Source organism: Oncorhynchus clarkii, chromosome 18, assembly GCF_045791955.1.
Source record: "Oncorhynchus clarkii lewisi isolate Uvic-CL-2024 chromosome 18, UVic_Ocla_1.0, whole genome shotgun sequence".
Classification (NCBI taxonomy): Eukaryota; Metazoa; Chordata; class Actinopteri; order Salmoniformes; family Salmonidae; genus Oncorhynchus; species Oncorhynchus clarkii.
Window position 1 is genome coordinate 58,763,176 of NC_092164.1, and position 26,534 is coordinate 58,789,709.

At 41.7% G+C, this 26,534-nt stretch overlaps 1 pseudogene; it reads right to left on the bottom strand.

Moving 5' to 3' along the window:
* Positions 1 to 26,534, bottom strand: part of LOC139372382 (syndetin-like) — a 284,096-nt pseudogene that overhangs the window by 245,596 nt on the left and 11,966 nt on the right.

Here is a 26,534-nt window from a genome sequence, read left to right on the forward strand (position 1 = left end):
TGTTTACAAGCATCCTGGGCCATATACAGCATTCCTAATTGAGTTCCAGGAATTCCTATCGGACCTTGTAGTCATAGCAGGTAATATTCTAATTTTTGGTGACTTTAATATTCACATGAAAAAGTCCACAGACCCAGTCCAAAAGGCTTTCGGAGCCATCATCGACTCAGTGGGTTTTGTCCAACGTGTCTCTGGACCTACTCACTGTCACAGTCATACTCTGGACCTAGTTTTGTCCCATGGAATAAATGTTGTGGATCTTAATGTTTTTCTTCATAATCCTGGACTATCGGACCACCATTTTATTATGTTTGCAATTGTAACAAATAATCTGCTCAGACCCCAACCAAGGAGCATCAACAGTCGTGCTATATATTCACAGACAACACAAAGATTCCTTGATGCCCTTCCAGACTCCCTCTGCCTAACCAAGGACGTCAGAGGACAAAAATCAGTGAACCACCTAACCGAGGAACTCAATTTAACCTTGCGCAATACCCTAGATGCAGTTGCACCCCTAAAAACTAAAAACATTTCTCATAAGAAACTAGCTCCCTGGTATACAGAAAATACCCGAGCTCTGAAGCAAGCTTCCAGAAAATTGGAACGGAAATGGCGCCACACCAAACTGGAAGTCTTCCGACTAGCTTGGAAAGACAGTACCGTGCAGTATCGAAGAGCCCTTACTGCTGCTCGATCACCCTATTTTTCCAACTTAATTGAGGAAAATAAGAACAATCCGAAATGTATTTTTTATACTGTCGCAAAGCTAACTAAAAAGCAGCATTCCCCAAGTGAGGATGGCTTTCACTTCAGCAGTAATAAATTCATGAACTTCTTTGAGGAAAAGATCATGATTATTAGAAAGCAAATTACGGACTCCTCTTTAAATCTGCGTATTCCTTCAAAGCTCAGTTGTCCTGAGTCTGCACAACTCTGCCAGGACCTAGAATCAAGAGAGATACTCAAGTGTTGTAGTACTATATCTCTTGATACAATGATGAAAATAATCATGGCCTCTAAACCTTCAAGCTGCATACTGGACCCTATTCCAACTAAACTACTGAAAGAGCTGCTTCCTGTGCTTGGCCCTCCTATGTTGAACATAATAAACGGCTCTCTATCCACCGGATGTGTACCAAACTCACTAAAAGTGGCAGTAATAAAGCCTCTGTTGACAAAGCCAAACCTTGACCCAGAAAATATAAAAAAACTATCGGCCTATATCGAATCTTCCATTCCTCTCAAAAATTTTAGAAAAAGCTGTTGCGCAGCAACTCACTGCCTTCCTGAAGACAAACAATGTATACGAAATGCTTCAGTCTGGTTTTAGACCCCATCATAGCACTGAGACTGCACTTGACGTGAACCACGTGAAGGTGGTAAATTACCTTTTAATGGCATCAGACCGAGGCTCTGTATCTGTCCTCGTGCTCCTAGACCTTAGTGCTGCTTTTGATACCATCGATCACCACATTCTTTTGGAGAGATTGGAAACCCAAATTGGTCTACACGGACAAGTTCTGGCCTGGTTTAGATCTTATCTGTAGGAAAGATATCAGTTTGTCTCTGTGAATGGTTTGTCCTCTGACAAATCAACTGTAAATTTCGGTGTTCCTCAAGGTTCTGTTTTAGGACCACTATTGTATTCACTATATATTTTACCTCTTGGGGATGTCATTCGAAAACATAACGTTAACTTTCACTGCTATGATGAAAGACACACAGCTGTGCATTTCAATGAAACATGGTGAAGCCCCAAAATTGCCCTCGCTAGAAGCCTGTGTTTCAGACATAAGGAAGTGGATGGCTGCAAACTTTCTACTTTTAAACTCGGACAAAACAGAGATGCTTGTTTTAGGTCCTAAGAAACAAAGAGATCTTCTGTTGAATCTGACAATTAATCTTAATGGTTGTCTCAAATAAAACTGTGAAGAACGTCGGCGTAACTCTGGACCCTGATCTCTCTTTTGACGAACATATCAAAACTGTTTCAATGACAGCTTTTTTCCATCTACGTAACATTGCAAAAATCAGAAACTTTCTGTCCAAAAATGATGCAGAAAAATTAATCCATGCTTTTGTTACTTCTAGGTTAGACTACTGCAATGCTCTACTTTCCGGCAACCCGGATAAAGCACTAAATAAACTTCAGTTAGTGCTAAATACGGCTGCTAGAATCCTGACTAGAACCAAATGATTTGATCATATCACTCCAGTGCTAGCCTCCCTACACTGGCTTCCTGTCAAGGCAAGGGCTGATTTCAAGGTTTTACTGCTAACCTACAGAGCATTACATGGGCTTGCTCCTACATATCTCTCTGATTTGGTCCTGCCATACATACCTACACGTACACTACGGTCACAAGACGCAGGCCTCCTAATTGTCCCTAGAATTTCTAAGCAAACAGCTGGAGGCAGGGCTTTCTCCTATAGAACTCAATTGTTATGGAATGGTCTGCCTACCCATATGAGAGACGCAGACTTGGTCTCAACCTTTAAGTCTTTACTGAAGACTCATCTCTTCAGTGGGTCATATGATTGAGTGCAGTCTGGCCCAAGAGTGTGAAGGTGAACGCAAAGGCTCTGGAGCAACGAACTGCCCTTGCTGTCTCTGCCTGGCCGGTTCCCCTCTTTCCACGGGGATTCTCTGCCTCTAACCCTATTACAGGGGCTGAGTCACTGGCTTACTGGGGCTCTTTCATGCCGTCCCTAGGAGGGGTGCGTCACTTGAGTGGGTTGAGTCACTGATGTGATCTTCCTGTCTGGGTTGGCGCCCCCCCTTGGGTTGTGTCGTGGCGGAGATCTTTGTGGGCTATACTCGGCCTTGTCTCAGGATGGTAAGTTGGTGGTTGAAGATATCCCTCTAGTGGTGTGGGGGCTGTGCTTTGGCAAAGTGGGTGGGGTTATATCCTTCCTGTTTGGCCCTGTCCGGGGGTATCATCGGATGGGGCCACAGTGTCTCCTGACCCCTCCTGTCTCAGCCTCCAGTATTTATGCTGCAGTAGTTTATGTTTCGAGGGGCTAGGGTCAGTTTGTTATATCTGGAGTACTTCTCCTGTCTTATCCAGTGTCCTGTGTGAATTTAAGTATGCTCTCTCTAATTCTCTCTTTCTTTCTCTCTCTCGGAGGACCTGAGCCCTAGGACTATGCCTCGGGACTACCTGGCATGATGACTCCTTGCTGTCCCCAGTCCACCTGGCCGTGCTGCTGCTCCAGTTTCAACTGTTCTGCCTGCGGCTATGGAATCCTGACCTGTTCACCGGACGTGCTACCTGTCCCAGACCTGCTGTTTTCAACTCTCTAGAGACAGCAGGAGTGGTAGAGATACTCTTAATGATCCGCTATGAAAAGCCAACTGACATTTACTCCTGAGGTGCTGACTTGCTGTACCCTCAACAACAACTATGATTATTATTATTTGACCGTTTTGGTCATTTATGAACATTTGAACATCTTGGCCATGTTCTGTTATAATCTCCACCCGGCACAGCCAGAAGAGGACTGGCCACCCCTCATAGCCTGGTTCCTCTCTAGGTTTCTTCCTAGGTTTTGGCCTTTCTAGGGAGTTTTTCCTAGCCACTGTGCTTCTACACCTGCATTGTTTGCTGTTTGGGGTTTTATGACTACTAGGAGGAATACTAGGACTACTAGGAGGAATAAGAGGACAACTTGGAGAAATAGGAGAACTACTAGGAGGAATAGGAGAACTACTAGGAGGATTACTAGATTTTGGAGGAATACTAGGACTACTAGGAAGAATATTAGGAGAACAAGGAGGAATACCAGGACTACTTGGAGGAATACTAGAACTACTAGGAGGAATACTAGGAATACTAGGAGGAATACTAGGACTACTAGGATGAATACTAGGACTACTAGGAGGAATACTAGGACTACTAGGAGGAATATTAGGACTACTAGGAAGAATACTAGGAGAACGAGGATGAATACTAGGACTACTAGGAGGAATATTAGGACTACTGGGAGGAATACTAGGACTACTAGGAGGAATAGGAGGACTACTAGGAGGAATACTAGGACTACTAGGAGGAATATTAGAACTACTGGGAGGAATACTAGGACTACTAAGAGGAATATTAGCACTACTGGGAGGAATACTAGGAGTAATGCTAAGATTACTAGGAGGAATATTAGGACTACTAGGAGGAATACTAGGACTACTAGGATGACTACTAGGAGGAATAGGAGGACTACTATGAGGAATACTAGGCCTACTAGGAGGAATAGGAGGACTACTAAGAGGAATGGGAGGACTACTAGGAGGAATTCTAGGACTACTAGGAGGAATACTAGGACTACTAGGAGGAAAACTAGGACTACTAGGAGGAATACTAGGACTACTTGGAGGAATACTAAGACAACTTGGAGGAATACTAGGACTACTTGGAGGAATACTAGGACTACTAGGACTACTTGGAGGAATACTATGACTACAAGGAGGAATATTAGGACTACTAGGAAGAATAGGAGGACTACTAGGAGGAATACTAGGACTACTAGGAGGAATACTAGGACAACTAGGAGGAATACTAGGACTACTAGGAGGAATATTAGGACTACTAGGAGGAATAGGAGGACTACTAGGAGGTATACTAGGACTACTAGGAGGAATATTAGGACTATTAGGAGGAATAGGAGGACTACTAGGAGGTATACTAGGACTACTAGGAGGAAGAGGAGGACTACTAGGAGAAATACTAGGACTACTAGGAGGAATAGGAGCACTACTAGGAGGAATACTAGGACTACTAGGTGGAAGAGGAGGACTACTAGGAGGAATAATAGGACTACTAGGAGGAATAGGATAACTACTAGGAGGAATACTAGAACTACTAGGAGGAATAGGAAAACAACTAGGAGGAATACTAGGACTACTAGGATGAATAGGAGGACTACTAGGAGGAATACTGGGACTACTAAGAGGAATACTAGGACAAGTGGAGGAATACTAGGACTACTAGGAGGAATAGGAGAACCACTAGGACTACTAGAAGGAATACTAGGACTACTAGGATGAATAGGAGGACTACTAGGAGGAATACTAAGACTACTAGGAAGAATACTAGGACTACTAGGAGGAATACTAGGACTACTAAGAGGAATATTAGGACTACTGAGAGGAATACTAGGACTACTAAGAGGAATAGGAGGACTTCTTTGAGGAATACTAGGACTACTAGGAGGAATAGGAGGACTACTAGGAGGAATAATAGGACTACTAGGAGGAATAGGAGCACTACTAGGAGGAATACTAGGACTACTAGGAGGAATAGGATAACTACTAGGAGGAATTCTAGGACTACTAGGAGGAATAGGATAACAACTAGGAGGAATACTAGGACTACTAGGATGAATAGGAGGACTACTAGGATGAATACCAGGACTACTAAGAGGAAAACTAGGACTACTAAGAGGAATACTAGGACAAGTGGAGGAATACTAGGACTACTAGGAGGAATACTAGGACTACTAGGAGGAATAGGAGAACCACTAGGACTACTAGGAGGAATACTAGGAGGAATATGAGAACCACTAGGACTACTAGGAGGAATACTAGGACTACTAGGAAGAATACTAGGACTACTAGGAGGAGTACTAAGACTACTAGGAGGAATACTAGGAGGAATACTAGGACAACTAGTAGGACTACTAGGACTACTAGGAGGAATAGGAGGACTACTAGGAGGAATACTAGGACTACTAGGAGGAATAGGAGGACTACTAGGAGGAATACTAGGACTACTAGGAGGTATACTAGGACTACTAGGAGGAAGAGGAGGACTACTAGGAGGAATACTAGGACTACTAGAAGGAATACTAGGACTACTTTGAGCAATAGGAGAACTACTAGGAGGAATAGGAGGACTACTAGGAGGAATACTAGGACTACTAGGAGGAGTACTAGGTTTGAGGAATATTAGGACTACTATGAGGAATAGGAGGACTACTAGGAGGTATACTAGGACTACTAGGAGGAAGAGGAGGACTACTAGGAGAAATACTAGGACTACTAGGAGGAATAGGAGCACTACTAGGAGGAATACTAGGACTACTAGGTGGAAGAGGAGGACTACTAGGAGGAATAATAGGACTACTAGGAGGAATAGGATAACTACTAGGGGGAATACTAGAACTACTAGGAGGAATAGGATAACAACTAGGAGGAATACTAGGACTACTAGGATGAATAGGAGGACTACTAGGAGGAATACTGGGACTACTAAGAGGAATACTAGGACAAGTGGAGGAATACTAGGACTACTAGGAGGAATAGGAGAACCACTAGGACTACTAGAAGGAATACTAGGACTACTAGGATGAATAGGAGGACTACTAGGAGGAATACTAAGACTACTAGGAAGAATACTAGGACTACTAGGAGGAATACTAGGACTACTAAGAGGAATATTAGGACTACTGAGAGGAATACTAGGACTACTAAGAGGAATAGGAGGACTTCTTTGAGGAATACTAGGACTACTAGGAGGAATAGGAGGACTACTAGGAGGAATAATAGGACTACTAGGAGGAATAGGAGCACTACTAGGAGGAATACTAGGACTACTAGGTGGAATACTAGGACTACTAGGAGGAATAGGATAACTACTAGGAGGAATACTAGGACTACTAGGATGAATAGGAGGACTACTAGGATGAATACCAGGACTACTAAGAGGAAAACTAGGACTACTAAGAGGAATACTAGGATAAGTGGAGGAATACTAGGACTACTAGGAGGAATACTAGGACTACTAGGAGGAATAAGAGAACCACTAGGACTACTAGGAGGAATACTAGGAGGAATATGAGAACCACTAGGACTACTAGGAAGAATACTAGGACTACTAGGAGGACTACTAGGACTACTAGGAGGAATAGGAGGACTACTAGGAGGAATACTAGGACTACTAGGAGGAATAGGAGGACTACTAGGAGGAATACTAGGACTACTAGGAGGTATACTAGGACTACTAGGAGGAAGAGGAGGACTACTAGGAGGAATACTAGGACTACTAGAAGGAATACTAGGACTACTTTGAGCAATAGGAGAACTACTAGGAGGAATAGGAGGACTACTAGGAGGAATACTAGGACTACTAGGAGGAGTACTAGGTTTTGGAGGAATATTAGGACTACTATGAGGAATATTAGGACTACTAGGAGGAATATTAGGATTACTAAGAGGAATACTAGGACTACTAGGAGGAATAGGATGACTACTAAGAGGAATACTAGGACTACTAGGAGGAATACTAGGACTACTAGGAGGAATAGGATAACTACTAGGAGGAATACTATGACAAGTGGAGGAATACTAGGACTACTAAGAGGAATATTAGCACTACTGGGAGGAATACTAGGAGTAATGCTAAGATTACTAGGAGGAATATTAGGACTACTAGGAGGAATATTAGGACTACAAGGATGACTACTAGGAGGAATAGGAGGACTACTATGAGGAATACTAGGCCTGCTAGGAGGAATAGGAGGACTACTAAGAGGAATGGGAGGACTACTAGGAGGAATTCTAGGACTACTAGGAGGAATACTAGGACTACTAGGAGGAAAACTAGGACTACTAGGAGGAATACTAGGACTACTTGGAGGAATACTAAGACAACTTGGAGGAATACTAGGACTACTTGGAGGAATACTAGGACTACTAGGACTACTTGGAGGAATACTATGACTACAAGGAGGAATAGTAGGACTACTAGGAAGAATAGGAGGACTACTAGGAGGAATACTAGGACTACTAGGAGGAATACTAGGACAACTAGGAGGAATACTAGGACTACTAGGAGGAATATTAGGACTACTAGGAGGAATAGGAGGACTACTAGGAGGTATACTAGGACTACTAGGAGGAATATTAGGACTATTAGGAGGAATAGGAGGACTACTAGGAGGTATACTAGGACTACTAGGAGGAAGAGGAGGACTACTAGGAGAAATACTAGGACTACTAGGAGGAATAGGAGCACTACTAGGAGGAATACTAGGACTACTAGGTGGAAGAGGAGGACTACTAGGCGGAATAATAGGACTACTAGGAGGAATAGGATAACTACTAGGAGGAATACTAGAACTACTAGGAGGAATAGGATAACAACTAGGAGGAATACTAGGACTACTAGGATGAATAGGAGGACTACTAGGAGGAATACTGGGACTACTAAGAGGAATACTAGGACAAGTGGAGGAATACTAGGACTACTAGGAGGAATAGGAGAACCACTAGGACTACTAGAAGGAATACTAGGACTACTAGGATGAATAGGAGGACTACTAGGAGGAATACTAGGACTACTAGGAGGAATACTAGGACTACTAAGAGGAATATTAGGACTACTGAGAGGAATACTAGGACTACTAAGAGGAATAGGAGGACTTCTTTGAGGAATACTAGGACTACTAGGAGGAATAGGAGGACTACTAGGAGGAATAATAGGACTACTAGGAGGAATAGGAGCACTACTAGGAGGAATACTAGGACTACTAGGATGAATAGGAGGACTACTAGGATGAATACCAGGACTACTAAGAGGAAAACTAGGACTACTAAGAGGAATACTAGGACAAGTGGAGGAATACTAGGACTACTAGGAGGAATACTAGGACTACTAGGAGGAATAGGAGAACCACTAGGACTACTAGGAGGAATACTAGGAGGAATATGAGAACCACTAGGACTACTAGGAGGAATACTAGGACTACTAGGAAGAATACTAGGACTACTAGGAGGAGTACTAAGACTACTAGGAGGAATACTAGGAGGAATACTAGGACAACTAGTAGGACTACTAGGACTACTAGGAGGAATAGGAGGACTACTAGGAGGAATACTAGGACTACTAGGAGGAATAGGAGGACTACTAGGAGGAATACTAGGACTACTAGGAGGTATACTAGGACTACTAGGAGGAAGAGGAGGACTACTAGGAGGAATACTAGGACTACTAGAAGGAATACTAGGACTACTTTGAGCAATAGGAGAACTACTAGGAGGAATAGGAGGACTACTAGGAGGAATACTAGGACTACTAGGAGGAGTACTAGGTTTTCGAGGAATATTAGGACTACTATGAGGAATAGGAGGACTACTAGGAGGTATACTAGGACTACTAGGAGGAAGAGGAGGACTACTAGGAGAAATACTAGGACTACTAGGAGGAATAGGAGCACTACTAGGAGGAATACTAGGACTACTAGGTGGAAGAGGAGGACTACTAGGAGGAATAATAGGACTACTAGGAGGAATAGGATAACTACTAGGAGGAATACTAGAACTACTAGGGGGAATAGGATAACAACTAGGAGGAATACTAGGACTACTAGGATGAATAGGAGGACTACTAGGAGGAATACTGGGACTACTAAGAGGAATACTAGGACAAGTGGAGGAATACTAGGACTACTAGGAGGAATAGGAGAACCACTAGGACTACTAGAAGGAATACTAGGACTACTAGGATGAATAGGAGGACTACTAGGAGGAATACTAAGACTACTAGGAAGAATACTAGGACTACTAGGAGGAATACTAGGACTACTAAGAGGAATATTAGGACTACTGAGAGGAATACTAGGACTACTAAGAGGAATAGGAGGACTTCTTTGAGGAATACTAGGACTACTAGGAGGAATAGGAGGACTACTAGGAGGAATAATAGGACTACTAGGAGGAATAGGAGCACTACTAGGAGGAATACTAGGACTACTAGGTGGAATACTAGGACTACTAGGAGGAATAGGATAACTACTAGGAGGAATACTAGGACTACTAGGATGAATAGGAGGACTACTAGGATGAATACCAGGACTACTAAGAGGAAAACTAGGACTACTAAGAGGAATACTAGGATAAGTGGAGGAATACTAGGACTACTAGGAGGAATACTAAGACTACTAGGAGGAATAGGAGAACCACTAGGACTACTAGGAGGAATACTAGGAGGAATATGAGAACCACTAGGACTACTAGGAGGAATACTAGGACTACTAGGAAGAATACTAGGACTACTAGGAGGAGTACTAAGACTACTAGGAGGAATACTAGGAGGAATACTAGGACAACTAGTAGGACTACTAGGACTACTAGGAGGAATAGGAGGACTACTAGGAGGAATACTAGGACTACTAGGAGGAATAGGAGGACTACTAGGAGGAATACTAGGACTACTAAGAGGAATACTAGGACTACTAAGACGAATACTAGGATAAGTTGATGAATACTAGGACTACTAGGAGGAATACTAGGACTACTAGGAGGAATAGGAGAACCACTAGGACTACTAGGAGGAATACTGGCACTACTAGGGGGTATAGGAGGACTACTAGGAGGAATACTAGGACTACTAGGAGGAGTACTAAGACTGCTAGGAGGAATACTAGGAGGAATACTAGGACTACTAGGAGGAATATGAGGACTCCTAGGAGGAATACTAGGACTACTAGGAGGAATAGGAGGGCTACTAGGAGGTATACTAGGACTACTAGGAGGAAGAGGAGGACTACTAGGAGGAATACTAGGACTACTAGGAGGAATACTAGGACTACTTTGAGGAATAGGAGAACTACTAGGAGGAATAGGAGGACTACTAGGAGGAATACTAGGACTACTAGGAGGAGTACTAGGTTTTGGAGGAATATTAGGACTACTATGAGGAATATTAGGACTACTAGGAGGAATATTAGGACTACTAAGAGGAATACTAGGACTACTAGGAGGAATAGGATGACTACTAAGAGGAATACTAGGACTACTAGGAGGAATACTAGGACTACTAGGAGGAATATTAAGACTATTAGGAGGAATACTAGGACTACTAGGAGGAATACTACTACTACTAGGAGGAATAGGATAACTACTAGGAGGAATACTATGACAAGTGGAGGAATACTAGGACTACTAGGAGGAATACTAGGATGAATAGGAGGACTACTAGGAGGATTACTAGGACTACTAAGAGGAATACTAGGACTACTAAGACGAATACTAGGATAAGTGGATGAATACTAGGACTACTAGAAGGAATACTAGGACTACTAGGAGGAATAGGAGAACCACTAGGACTACTAGGAGGAATACTGGCACTACTAGGGGGTATAGGAGGACTACTAGGAGGAATACTAAGACTACTAGGAGGAGTACTAAGACTGCTAGGAGGAATACTAGGAGGAATACTAGGACTACTAGGAGGAATATGAGGACTCCTAGGAGGAATACTAGGACTACTAGGAGGAATAGGAGGGCTACTAGGAGGTATACTAGGACTACTAGGAGGAAGAGGAGGACTACTAGGAGGAATACTAGGACTACTACGAGGAATACTAGGACTACTACGAGGAATAGGAGAACTACTAGGAGGAATAGGAGGACTACTAGGATTAATACTAGGACTACTAGGAGAAGTACTAGGTTTTGGAGGAATAGTAGGACTACTGGGAGGAATACTAGGACTACTAGGAGGAATACTAGGACTACTAGGAGGAATAGGAGGACTACTAGTAGGAATACTAGGACTACTAGGAGGAATACTAGGACTACTAGGAGGAATAGGAGGACTACTAGGAGGAATATAAGGACTACTAGGAGGAAGAGGAGGACTACTAGGAGGAATATTAGGACTACTAGGACAAGTGGAGGAATACTAGGACATGTAGAGGAATACTAGGGCAAGTAGAGGAATACTAGGACAAGTGGAGGAAAACTAGGACAAGTGGAGGAATACTAGGACAAGTAGAGGGATATTAGGACTACTAGGAGAAATACTACAAGATATACTAGGACAAGTGGAGGAATACTGGGACTAATAGGAATCTTAAGGAATACTAGGACTTAGAGAATGATTTTCCTCCTTTACAGTCAGAGCATGACAATGTGGATGACAATCATACAGTAGACAAATAATTAACTAAGAGATGAGCCTTGGTCAACGATGTGTCAAAGCTGCCAATTTCGCTGTGGGAGAATAGGGCCTCAACACCACCCCCACCTCCCTATAAAACAGCAGTCATTCTCTACAACAACAGCTACTGCCAAACAGACTGGTGATGTGTGTGTGCGTGCGTGCAAATAAATACAGTAGGCAGTCTACACCATCTCTACGAAGTCCACGGGCCCTGTGGGAGGAACACATCAATTCAAAGGAAACACATTTAAGGGAGAGGGTATCAATGCGTCTAGCTACTCCTGGGCAAGGGAAATTTAGAATTTTACATCAACGCAGGACATAAGCCATTTGCTTCAGGTAGTTATCGGTCAGGGAGATAGTTCAGATCCTATAAGGAATGTCTTTAAGTATGTACACAGTGTGGCACAGTGTAAGTTTATCCAAAGCTACAAATATGTGATTGAGAGAGGAAACCATCCTTCTCCCTGTACTTGTCTTTCGTAGGTCTGAAAGGATCGGATAGGTGTGTAAGAGAAGACTGGGGGTCAGCCTGACGAACCAAACTACTCAGTAATCTCCTCCATATAGCCTAACTCTCACATGCACACACACATTGAATCAAAACAAATACAGTGCCTTGCGAAAGTATTCGGCCCCCTTGAACTTTGCGACCTTTTGCCACATTTCAGGCTTCAAACATAAAGATATAAAACTGTATTTTTTTGTGAAGAATCAACAACAAGTGGGACACAATCATGAAGTGGAACGACATTTATTGGATATTTCAAACTTTTTTAACAAATCAAAAACTGAAAAATTGGGCGTGCAAAATTATTCAGCCCCTTTACTTTCAGTGCAGCAAACTCTCTCCAGAAGTTCAGTGAGGATCTCTGAATGATCCAATGTTGACCTAAATGACTAATGATGACAAATACAATACACAGATTACACCTGTGTGTAATCAAGTCTCCGTATAAATGCACCTGCACTGTGATAGTCTCAGAAGTCCGTTAAAAGCATCGTGAAGAACAAGGAACACACCAGGCAGGTCCGAGATACTGTTGTGAAGAAGTTTAAAGCCGGATTTGGATACAAAAATATTTCCCAAGCTTTAAACATCCCAAGGAGCACTGTGCAAGCTATAATATTGAAATGGAAGGAGTATCAGACCACTGCAAATCTACCAAGACCAGGCCGTCCCTCTAAACTTTCCGCTCATACAAGGAGAAGACTGATCAGAGATGCAGCCAAGAGGCCCATGATCACTCTGGATGAACTGCAGAGATCTACAGCTGAGGTGGGAGACTCTGTCCATAGGACAACAATCAGTCGTATATTGCACAAATCGGGCCTTTATGGAAGAGTGGCAAGAAGAAAGCCATTTCTTAAAGATATCCATAAAAAGTGTTGTTTAAAGTTTGCCACAAGCCACCTGGGAGACACACCAAACATGTGGAAGAAGGTGCTCTGGTCAGATGAAACCAAAATTGAACTTTTTGGCAACAATGCAAGACGTTATGTTTGGCGTAAAAGCAACACAGCTCATCACCCTGAACACACCATCCCCACTGTCAAACATGGTGGTGGCAGCATCATGGTTTGGGCCTGCTTTTCTTCAGCAGGGACAGGGAAGATGGTTAAAATTGATGGGAAGATGGATGGAGCCAAATACAGGACCATTCTGGAAGAAAACCTGATGGAGTCTGCAAAAGACCTGAGACTGGGACGGAGATTTGTCTTCCAACAAGACAATGATCCAAAACATAAAGCAAAATCTACAATGGAATGGTTCAAAAATAAACATATCCAGGTGTTAGAATGGTCAAAGTCAAAGTCCAGACCTGAATCCAATCGAGAATCTGTGGAAAGAACTGAAAACTGCTGTTCACAAATGCTCTCCATCCAACCTCACTGAGCTCGAGCTGTTTTGCAAGGAGGAATGGGAAAAAATGTCGGTCTCTCGATGTGCAAAACTGATAGAGACATACCCCAAGCGACTTACAGCTGTAATCGCAGCAAAAGGTGGCGCTACAAAGTATTAACTTAAAGGGGCTGAACAATTTTGCACGCCCAATTTTTCAGTTTTTGATTTGTTAAAAAAGTTTGAAATATCCAATAAATGTCGTTCCACTTCATGATTGTGTCCCACTTGTTGTTGATTCTTCACAAAAAAATACAGTTTTATATCTTTATGTTTGAAGCCTGAAATGTGGCAAAAGGTCACAAAGTTCAAGGGGGCCGAATACTTTCGCAAGGCACTGTATATATATTTAAAAAATGTGATTACTGATCAATTAAAATAAAATCAGCGAATAACGTGTTTTGTCACATGCGCCGAATACAACAGTTGTAGACCTTACCGTGAAATGCTTACTTACAAGCCCTTAACCAACACAGCAGTTCAAGAAATAGAGTAAAAAAAATATTTACAAAATAAATTTAAGTAAAAATTTTAATTACAAGTAACACAATAAAATAACGAGTCTATTTACATGGGGTACTGGTACTGTGTCAATGTACAGGTTAGTCAAGGTAATTGGTTAGTCAAGGTAATTGGTACATGTAGGTAGGGGTAAAATGACGATGCATAGTGGTGTGGTTTCATATAAGCCATTGGAATTCCAACCACATATATGTATTGTTGTCTATCACTAATAAATAAATAAACAAAATAAGCAATTCAGTGAAAATTTCACCCAACCAATCAGAGGACAAGACAGAGCTATTATCGTACATTATCATACCAACAGGAAGTGTCTAGAGGTAGGTTGCTAGCTAGGGGATGACTTGGAATTCAGCATATGATGAGCTCCATCCTAGATTGGGGTGACGATAGGGCAGAAGACTTTATAAGGCCCATGGTCATCCTGTCCTGGAATTGACCCCTAGGGGCCTAGGACTCGCAGCCAGCTGTCTGCTCTATTAAAGAGCTGTGTCAGAGTGTTCTGTACACAGGGGCCTCCCTGGGGGCCAGGGGTCTCTGAGTTCTCATCCCGTCACCACCATTAATAACGGCATTGGCCCTGCCTCACTCGCTGAATAGACAGCTCTGCTGCTCACCTCTTCAGCTTACCTCTTCAGACACCATGGAGGGAGTGAGAGAGGGAAGAAAAGGAGGTAGGAAGGACACTTGGAGAGGCAGAAGGAAGAAAGGGAGGGCAGTTGGGGAAAAAAAGAGGGCACAGAGAGGCAGGGAAGGAAGGAGGACGCAGGAAGAGTCGAGGAGTGAGGGATTTCGAAAATACTGTAATTTCGAAAATGATTCTAAAAATCGTGCCTGTGCTGGCTAGCTCTCTGTCCTCCAGGCCTGGATGACCTTCAGAGAACCTCTGCTATAATGATGATGCCCTTTTATCAACACTGAACAAAAATATGCTCCCATGTTTCAAGAGATTAAACAAAAGATCACAGAAATGTTCTTTCTGCACAAATGCGTATTTCTCTAAAATATTGTGCAGAAATGTGTTTACATCCTTGTTCGTGAAGCATTTCTCCTTTGCCAAGATAATCCATCCACCTGACGGGTGTGGCATATCAAGAAATTGCTTAAACAGCATGATCATTACACAGGTGCACATTGTGCCAGGGACAATGAAAGGCCACTCTAAAATGTGCAATTTTGTCACACAACACAATGCTACATATGTCTCAAATTTTGAGGGAGCGTGCAATTGGCATGCTGACTGCTGGAATGTCCACCAGAGCTGTTGTCAGAGATTTTAAATGTTCAGTTCTCTACCATAAGCCGCCTCCAACATCGTTTTTGAGAATTTGGCAGTACGTCCAACTGGCCTCAATGTTGATGTCAATGTTGTGTACAGAGTACCCCATGGTGGCGGTGAGGTTATGGTATGGGCAGGCATAAGCTACGGACAACGAACACAATTCCATTTTATCGATGGCAATTGCAATGCACAGAGATACCGTGACGAGATCCTAGGGCCAATTGTCGTGCCATTTATCTGCTGCCATCACCTCATGTTTCAGCATGTGTTCCAGTTTCCACCAGGTCTGTCAACTTTTTAGAGTACCAGACGCGCGGGGCAAATTGGCGATTCAACTCGCAAATCTAGTGCAAAGGCATTTTAAAAGCATTGCCTCTATAGCTAATACCTGACACTCAGTCATTCTTCATCGCTCAGTCTTCTAGACTCCCGACTCCATTTAATGCCAAGATCTTTATATTTATTTTTGATTATACTTTTATAATGCTTTTTGTGACGTGGATCATAATTACAGTTACAGTATCAGGTTGCGTGATCCTCGTAGTGTTACGTGGAAAATACAACTAATGGGACGCAGAATTAAATGTGAATCAAACTCGCACAAATGCGACCAGTAATTTTTCGTATTTTAATTTAATCTCACACTAGCAAATGAACTGCTGGCACTTTAGAGCCCACTGAATGTCCATTTTATGGTCGCTAAGGTTAGCTTGAAATAATTTTGTGTTTACTGGTCCACAACACACAGTCGAAAAGGGATTTGTCCATGTGTTTACGGACAGCTGACGGTCGGCAAACTCAGCATTACAACAAACAGGAAGAGGGGCACACACCGGGTAGCTACGTCGAATAATTATGGAGATTAATACACGTCCGTTGACACAACTCACATGACTGTGTGTTGCAGCTTGAGAATCGGGATGTTAAATTTCCTCAGTGGATTTATTTTTTATTAAAAAATAATCATAATAATAAAATAAGGCCCTATTCATTTCTGCGTACCTATAAAGCGGATCTCGTACCTGCGTACCTTGACAGAGAATTGTGCAGCTGGTATGCAAAATGCGTGCATGTTGGCAGGTCTGCATTGAAGAGGGGACAACCTTCCACAGGCCACAATCAATGACCTGATCAACTCTATGAGAAGGAGTTGTGGTGGTCACACCAGATACTGACTGGCTTTCTGATCCACACTCCTACTTATTTTTTTTAAGGTATCTTTGACCAACCGATGAATATCTATATTCCCAGTAGGACTGGTCGACTGATTGGTTCATAGGCTGTTGGTAGACAGAGAATTTTTTTTGTCTGGCAGTTGCACATTTTTAAAAATAATAATAACAATGCCATGTCTTGATTGACGCCTGTCTCAGTGGACTAACCCATTGTGGAGGCCGCAGGGATGGCACATCAGTATCACCAGTAGAACATTTACCTTTAATTGCCATTTCTAATCTACAATGTTCGTTTGGTTACAATGTTCGTTTGGTTATTATAATTTATTAATTGTGTTATGTTTGTAGCGCTCCTGTCAATCTTGAGTAAGGACGCACACCTGATTACACATAGAAGTAGGCCTAGGCTACCTGGCCTGCGTGCAAATGTAGGCCTACAAATGTGTCCATTAGGAGATCCGATAGTATTTCTGATTGTCTTAACTCACCACCACTAATGAGTTGTGGAGGTTCTCAAAGTAATTTTTCTTCACCTCAAACAGCAACTTGGCTGGACCAAGTTGATACAATGTTTCAAGTTCCTTGCAGAGAGGCTGTGCATAGCTAATTGTATTTATTTTTATCAGGATATTGTCTACCTGCAGGCTGCAGTGTTTTTATTTGTTAGCGTCAGGTAGGCTATTTTTACATACCTGGCAATGGAAATAGAAGTTAGTTTTAGATTTGTAGAATTTTCAGTTAGATTTCATTTTCATGAATCGCATGACAATGATTTGGAGTTATGAAGACTTTATTATAAAATAAATTAAACTGTTCCACGAAAATGTGCATATGAAAATCATAACGGACACGCAGATTTGTAGAAATGGTAAATTGGCACTACAAATGGGAAAGGTTGCCGACCCCTGGTGTAACCTATTAGTGGCGTAATGGCGTAATGGCAGAACCTGCAAAGGCCAGCAGCGCAGGAGAAGGTTGTTGATCTCTGCCTCCCTCTTGAGTCATTTGTGTGGTCTTAATTATTTAATTACAGTGTGCTTAAATCATCAGACATGCTCCGTAGCCTACATATAGTTGATTTTATTTCAACCAGTCGATTGTTCCAAAGAACAGGGACAGCCCTAACTCCCAGTCATGTGAAATCCATAGATTAGGGCCTAATGAATATATTTCAATTTCCTGATTTCCTTATATGAACTGTAACTAAGTAAAATCTTTGAAATTGTTGCATGTTAAGTTTATATTTTGGTTTAGTATAATAACTCACTGGGCCTGCAGCAGATACACTACTGGATACAATACACTAACTAGAGTTTTAAAGCCGTCTTTCTGAATATAACATGCCAACATCCACTTGGGATTGGTGAAAGGCAATGCACTTAAGAGGAGTTTGCACTTCTCCGATATGCAATTAACAGAAGTCGACTGTACGTACATTACCATGCCAAGGCTGAAGCAATAAACTTAGGCTTCACAGAAATGATATTAAATATTAAATTGGTGATTATAAATGTAGGTTTGTTAGTCCTATTCAGGTGTTACATAGAAACATACTGTATGTAACTATTGAATTGCTTGTTTTGAACACAGAAGATGTTGTGTTTGCCTTCAAAGTGCACTGATACAGTAAAATGGCATAGCTATTATCACCATAATCCAAGTATGTGAGTGACTGTCCCTATGCTGCTCATCTCATCTCCTGCACTCACCGCTGCTTGTTGTCTCTTCAGCTTGTTTCTGTACTCCTCCAGCTCCTGTAGGTTCAGCTCAGTTGGGAGTTTCTGTCATAAACACACAATAAAAGCATTGTTACAATACAAGAATACAAAGCTCATACCAAGAACTTCTTAGAAGAGAAAGTCATTTTGTGCAGCGCAGCTTTGGTGTGTGGAGTGAACCACCTGCCAGAAAACAAATCAAAGATGTTTTATCGTGGAAACCGAACTGAAATCCAAATGCCAGCAGCTCAGAGCTGTGCGGGATTTCATTTGATTTGATTATTTTAGTGGCTAATCTTAATTCTTTTAGTTTCTTCAGCTTTTATTCAGAGAGCTTCCACTGTCTTCTGTCAACTAACTTCTTCGTTTAAAAAGTAGAGGAAAAAAGTCACAGAATTGTATTCCACACATGCTTAGATGCATAATAAATGTAATTAAAATCAGGGAGCACTACTTTATCGGTAAACAAGCAAGGGGAACAACAGCAGCGAAGAAGCCCCAAGGATGATGGGTAATTGCTTTCCCCTTGGCTGAAAGTCTCATTTTCTAATCTGAAAGGTTGTTGTTGTTGCGACACTCGGCTAAATCTAATGAGATTTCACACCCTTCCTCCGCGAGTGGATAATCCATCAATCTGGAAGTCATTGGCATGTGAGCAGGAGAAGACGCCAGAGTGACGCTAGAGTAGATACAGCTCCGTCAAGGGGGGAGAGGAGTCCCCCATAACGAGTTTGGGAACCAGGGAGAGGGAGGTGTAGGCGGGGAGGCCCAAGTCGCTGTAACGAGTTAGTGTAAACCCCGCGGAGGCCCCAAATTGTGGAACCAGTCAGTGTAGACCCCACTGAGGCCCCAAGTCATGTAACTAGTCAGTGTAGACCCCGCTGAGACCAAGTCGTGGAACTAGTCAGTGTAGTCCCAGCTGAGGCCCCAAGTCATGTAACTAGTCAGTGTAGACCCAGCTGAGGCCCCAAGTCATGTAACTAGTCAGTGTGGACATCGCTGAGGCAACAACTCATGTAACTAGTCAGTGTGGACATCGCTGAGGCAACAAGTCATGTAACTAGTCAGTGTGGACATCGCTGAGGCAACAAGTCATGTACAGTGCCTTGCGAAAGTATTCGGCCCCCTTGAACTTTGCGACCTTTTGCCACATTTCAGGCTTCAAACATAAAGATATAAAACTGTATTTTTTTGTGAAGAATCAACAACAAGTGGGACACAATCATGAAGTGGAACGACATTTATTGGATATTTCAAACTTTTTTAACAAATCAAAAACGGAAAAATTGGGCGTGCAAAATTATTCAGCCCCTTTACTTTCAGTGCAGCAAACTCTCTACAGAAGTTCAGTGAGGATCTCAGAATGATCCAATGTTGACCTAAATGACTAATGATGATAAATACAATCCACCTGTGTGTAATCAAGTCTCCGTATAAATGCACCTGCACTGTGATAGTCTCAGAGGTCCGTTAAAAGCGCAGAGAGCATCATGAAGAACAAGGAACACACCAGGCAGGTCCGAGATACTGTTGTGAAGAAGTTTAAAGCCGGATTTGGATACAAAAATATTTCCCAAGCTTTAAACATCCCAAGGAGCACTGTGCAAGCGATAATATTGAAATGGAAGGAGTATCAGACCACTGCAAATCTACCAAGACCTGGCCGTCCCTCTAAACTTTCAGCTCATACAAGGAGAAGACTGATCAGAGATGCAGCCAAGAGGCCCATGATCACTCTGGATGAACTGCAGAGATCTACAGCTGAGGTGGGAGACTCTGTCCATAGGACAACAATCAGTCGTATATTGCACAAATCTGGCCTTTATGGAAGAGTGGCAAGAAGAAAGCCATTTCTTAAAGATATCCATAAAAAGTGTCGTTTAAAGTTTGCCACAAGCCACCTGGGAGACACACCAAACATGTGGAAGAAGGTGCTCTGGTCAGATGAAACCAAAATTGAACTTTTTGGCAACAATGCAAAACGTTATGTTTGGCGTAAAAGCAACACAGCCCATAACCCTGAACACACCATCCCCACTGTCAAACATGGTGGTGGCAGCATCATGGTTTGGGCCTGCTTTTCTTCAGCAGGGACAGGGAAGATGGTTAAAATTGATGGGAAGATGGATGGAGCCAAATACAGGACCATTCTGGAAGAAGTCTGCAAAAGACCTGAGACTGGGACGGAGATTTGTCTTCCAACAAGACAATGATCCAAAACATAAAGCAAAATCTACAATGGAATGGTTCAAAAATAAACATATCCAGGTGTTAGAATGGCCAAGTCAAAGTCCAGACCTGAATCCAATCGAGAATCTGTGGAAAGAACTGAAAACTGCTGTTCACAAATGCTCTCCATCCAACCTCACTGAGCTTGAGCTGTTTTGCAAGGAGGAATGGGAAAAAATGTCAGTCTCTCGATGTGCAAAACTGATAGAGACATACCCCAAGCGACTTACAGCTGTAATCGCAGCAAAAGGTGGCGCTACAAAGTATTAACTTAAGGGGGCTGAATAATTTTGCACGCCCAATTTTTCAGTTTTTGATTTGTTAAAAAAGTTTGAAATATCCAATAAATGTCGTTCCACTTCATGATTGTGTCCCACTTGTTGTTGATTCTTCACAAAAAAATACAGTTTTATATCTTTATGTTTGAAGCCTGAAATGTGGCAAAAGGTTGCAAAGTTCAAGAGGGCCGAATACTTTCGCAAGGCACTGTATATATACAGTGCATTCGGAAAGTATTCAGACCCCTTGACCATTTACTATTTTTGTTACGTTACAGCTTTATTCTAAAATGGATTAAATATAATATAGCTCTCTTCAGGTCATTGACCAGGTCCTGCCATGTAGTTCTGGGCTGATCCCTCACCTTCCTCATGATCATAGATGCACCACGAGGTGAGATCTTGCATGGAGCCCCAGACCGAGGGTGATTGACCGTCATCTTGAACTTCTTCCATTTTCTAATAATTTCGCCAACAGTTGTTGCCTTCTCACCAAGCTGCTTGCCTATTGTCCTGTAGCCCATCCCAGCCTTGTGCAGGTCTACAATTTTATCCCTGATGTCCTTACATAGCTCTCTGGTCTTGGCCATTGTGGAGAGGTTGGAGTCTGTTTGATTGAGTGTGTGGACAGGTGTCTTTTATACAGGTAACAAGTTCAAACAGGTGCATGTAATACAGGTAATGAGTGGAGAACAGGAGGGATCCTTAAAGAAAAATGAACAGGTCTGTGAGAGCCGGAATTCTTACTGGTTGGTAGGTGATCAAATACTTATGTCATGCAATAAATGCAAATTAATTACTTAAAATTCACACAATGTTATTTTCTGAATTTTTGTTTTAGATTCCGTCTCTCACAGTTGAAGTGTACCTATGATAAAAAATTACAGACCTCTACATGTTTTGTAAGTAGGAAAACCTGCAAAATCGGCAGTGTATCAAATACTTGTTCTACCCACTGTATATGTAGCAAACTAACTTAGCTAGATAAACAGAAAAAGTTAAGATACTTTAAATTTGCCACTTTACAACCAGCCAGCTAACTCATTCAAATAAAACATTTTTATTATGGGATATGCCAAACAGAGCTACAGACCTAGCCTGAGATTGGCTATGAACCTTTTCTACTGGCTATGAATCAGTTATACTATTAGCAATTAAGCGGTTTTAGGAAGCCAAGTGTGTGCAGCTCACCCTGCACTATCAGCTTAAACATAAATATCACCCTCTGATAAGCCTCCCAGTAAAGCAATAAAAAAATAAAGAATCCCAAAAGTGCTAAATATAGCCTACATGAACAGGGTCCATGAAATCAAAAACCTGCTTGTAACAGATAACATTCATATCCTGACAATCTCTGAAACTCACTTAGATAATACCTTTGATGATACAGTAGTAGAAGTACATGGTGATAACATCTATAGGAAAGGCAGAAATGCCAATGGGGGTGGCGTTGCAGTTTATATTCAGTCATATTCCTGTAAAGCTTAGAGAGGATCTCAAGTCAAATTCTGTTGAAGTAATATGGATACACCTAAAACCCATTCTTGTAGGAAGTTACTATAGACCACCAAATGCAAACAGTCCTGTAGGAAGTTGCTATAGACCACCAAATGCAAACAGTCAGTATCTGGATGTGTATGAAATGCTTGATAATGTATGTGATATCAACAGAAAGCTATATTTTCTGGGTGACCTAAATATTGACCGGCTTTCATCAAGATGCCCACTCATGAAAAAGCTTCAAACTGTAACCAGTGCCTGCAACCTGGATCAGATTATCAGTCAACCTACCAAGGTGTTTACAAACAGTACAGGAATGAAACCATCCACATGTATTGATCACATCTTTACTAATGCTGCTGTAAAGAAGTATCCAAATCCATCGGATTTAGTGATCATAAAACAATAGCCATATCTAGGAAAACCAAAGTTCCAAAGACGGCCTAAGCTAGTGCATAGGAAACAGAAAATAACTGTACAGAAAATGACTGTAAAAACTGTTAAATCCCAGTGAATTAATAAGGAATTGAACATTTGTATGGGTAAGAGGGATGAGGCAAAGGAATGGTAAATATGTCTGGCTGCACAGCTGATTGGCAAACGTACTGTAAATTGAGAAATCATGTGACTAAACTAAACAAAAAGAAGAAACAGTACTGTGAAACAGATAAATGATATAAAGAAAGCTTTGGAGCACCTTACATTAAACTTTGGGCAAAAAGACAAACTTGACTCCATCATTCATTGAATCAGATGGCTCATTCGTCACAAAACCCACTGATATTGCCAACTACTTCAATGATTTTTTTATTTGTAAGATTAGTAAATTTAGACATGACATGCCAGCAACAAATGGACGATATTGTCACTCCCATTGGCCATCTCTTCAATCTAAGCCTACAGGAAAGTGTGTTCCCTCAGGCCTGGAGAGAAGCAAAAGTCATTGCATTACCCAAGAATAGTAAAGCCCTGTTTACTGGCTCAAACAGCTGACCAATCAGCCTGTTACCAACCCTTAGTTAACTATTAAGATAAAACTGTGTTTGATCAGATACAATGCTATTTATTATTGGCGCCAAAGCACAGAGAATCTGGCTGCACATTTTAAATCATGGGCAATAAAAGTAAAACACCAGGTAAAAACCTAGGTGTCATTTTAGATTCTGAACTCAATTTTGAATCACACATTAGGGATGAGACAAAAATAGTTTTTTACCACCTGAGGAACATTGCCAAGTGCAGCTGTTTCTATCTCAGGCTGATACAGACTCATCCATGCTTTTATTACAAGCTGGTTTGACTACTACAATGCTCTCTTGTCTGGTCTACCCAAGAAAGCCATTGGTCAACTGCAAAACAAACAGATTGCTGCAGCACTGGTATTGACCAAGACCAGACGGAAAGCACACATTACACCGGTTTTAAAGTCTCTGCACTGGCTGCCTGTGACATTTAGAATACATTTTAAGATTATTCTATTGGATTTTAAATCAACCCATGATTGTGCACCCCAAAACATATCAGACATGCTTTTGAGATATGTACCAAGTAGGTCCCTCAGGTCCTCTGACACTGGCTTTTTAACTATCCCAAAACCTAGGACCAAGATGCATGGAGAAGCAGCCTTTAGTTACTATGCCCCCAGTCTCTGGAATGGCCTGCCAGAGAATATCCTCATGTTTGTTGTGTAGTTTTTATTTTCATAGTTTTTTAAATGTTTTTTTCCTGTGAAGCGCATTATGTTACATTCATGTCTGAAACATGCTATATAAATAAAGCTTGATTTGATTTGATTCACAGTAAATTAATTAACAACAGATAGTCAACATGTTCATATCGAAGGGCATTCAACATGTACGGCACTTACACAAATGACTGATGATTGGCTGAGAGAAATTGATCATAAAAAGTTGGGGCTGTTTTGTTAGACTTCCGTGCAGGTTTTGACATTCTAGATCATAATATGCTGAAACTTGTGTGTTATGGCTTTACATCCCTGCTATATTGTGGATGGAGAGTTACCTGTCTAACAGAACACAGAGGTTGTCCTTTAATGGAAGCCTCTGCAATTGAAGTCTTAGTTTTATCAAAGATTCTCTGTAATTAGTATTACGCGATTAGACTGATTAATCATGTAACCGTAATTAACTAGGAAGTCGGGGCAACAAGGAAAATATTCAGATTACAAGGTTATAATTTCCTAATATAACCTTTCAGATATTTTCATATCTGATCAATAGTCTTCTGATTAATTAATTATTTACTTTACCTCACGTTAGTCTCATTCCAAACATCCTAAATTGTTGGTTATCTACACGAACCCAGTCTTCACTATGAGTCATCCATACATCAATTGTCTTAAATCATTTATTTATTACTAACTAAGTAATTCACAGAAATGCATAAACAAAACAACAGGGTAAATATGGTTACAAGAAATGATAAGGGAATGTGCCCTAGTGGGCTAAACCGGCATCGCGGCTTGTTAGACAAAAGGGGAAGTGGGGGTCAACTGAGATGAGACACTACAAAGTTGATAATTATAACAATTGAAATGCTAATCCTTTGCACATGAACACTCACTCATTCGGGAACAATTGCAATCAATATATGTATTTACGCTCAGTGTGTCGTCGGGGATCTTTGTTGAAAAGTTTGTTTCTGTTGGAGAGTTTTGTCCGTCTCTCTGTCTTGGTTAGAGGGGATAGTTCAGAGTGACATTCATTCACTTCGTTATAGATAGATGTTCCAGCGGTTGTCGTTCTTCGCGTTCAATGATACCAAATTCCTAGCTGCAGGCTAGTAATTAATATCAAAGACTTGTTCTTATTCTGTCGGTATCGATAGTCTAAGAGTTTAACCACGTGGTATGGTTAAAAGATTCAGCAATGGTTTACAACCTTTGTACTCCCGTGATTGAGAGAAACATGGTCAGGTTGAGAATTTCTCAAAGTTGGGTTTTATTTGTAATTGCAGAAAAGGGGCTGTCCCAGGATGCCTGACCCTAACTGGGCTCAGGGGCGGTCCTCTGATTTAGTTAAACTCAAAAGGGAATTGGGATTTCCTTCATTAAACAGTCCCAAACACTCACATCACACAATTTTACAAACAGTATCATACTCACTCATTCATCTTATACAACAATTAGATGTAAACCTCATATCTGAGGCTTTTATATAAACAGCCTTATGGCAATGTGGCCACACCGTCTCCCATGAGCTTTCCCAAAATGTAACAAACGGACCAGTTCGTAGCTGGATTCTTCACCGATCTTTTATACCTTGTTCGGACCTCCAGTTCTCTGAGGTGGAAGAAATTCCTTTGTTCTCTATGAAACTTCACTCTCTCTCTATACTGTGTGGCCATGAGGCAGGGTCTTCTCAGGAACTTACGACCTCTCTCTGACCACAGCAGCCTAGTTGAAGGAGGCAGGGAGAGGGGGATGGGCTTGCTGTACCCAAAGAGGGCAACGTCATGACACCAGGTAGAGTTAAGCATTCCTCAGGGCAGGTGTCTAGACCCTTTACTTTTTTCAATCTTTACTAATGACCTGCCACTGGCTCAACACTCTACATGTCAGCTACCACAGCAAGTGAAATCACTGCTACACTTAACAAACTGCAGTCAGTTCCAGAATGTGTGGTGAGAAATAAGTTAGTCCTAAATATTTCAAAAACAAAAAGCATTGTATTTGGGGAAAATCATTCACTAAACCCTGGATCTCAACAAAATATTGCAATGAATAATGTAGAAATTGAGTAAGTTGAGAAGACTAAACTGCTTGGTGTAGTCAACTGGTCGATTGTTTGGTCGACCAAGATTTCTTTAGTCAAGCAGTCACTTTTATACATTTCTTTGGTGCTAAATGAAGCAGCATATTGGGATGGAGAATAAAGCTGCAGAGACACCAGCAGGAGAGATGAGGAAACAGCCCTTACCTAAAGCCCTATTGGGATTGGATTAGTTTTAAAGCTGTGGAGGCACCAGC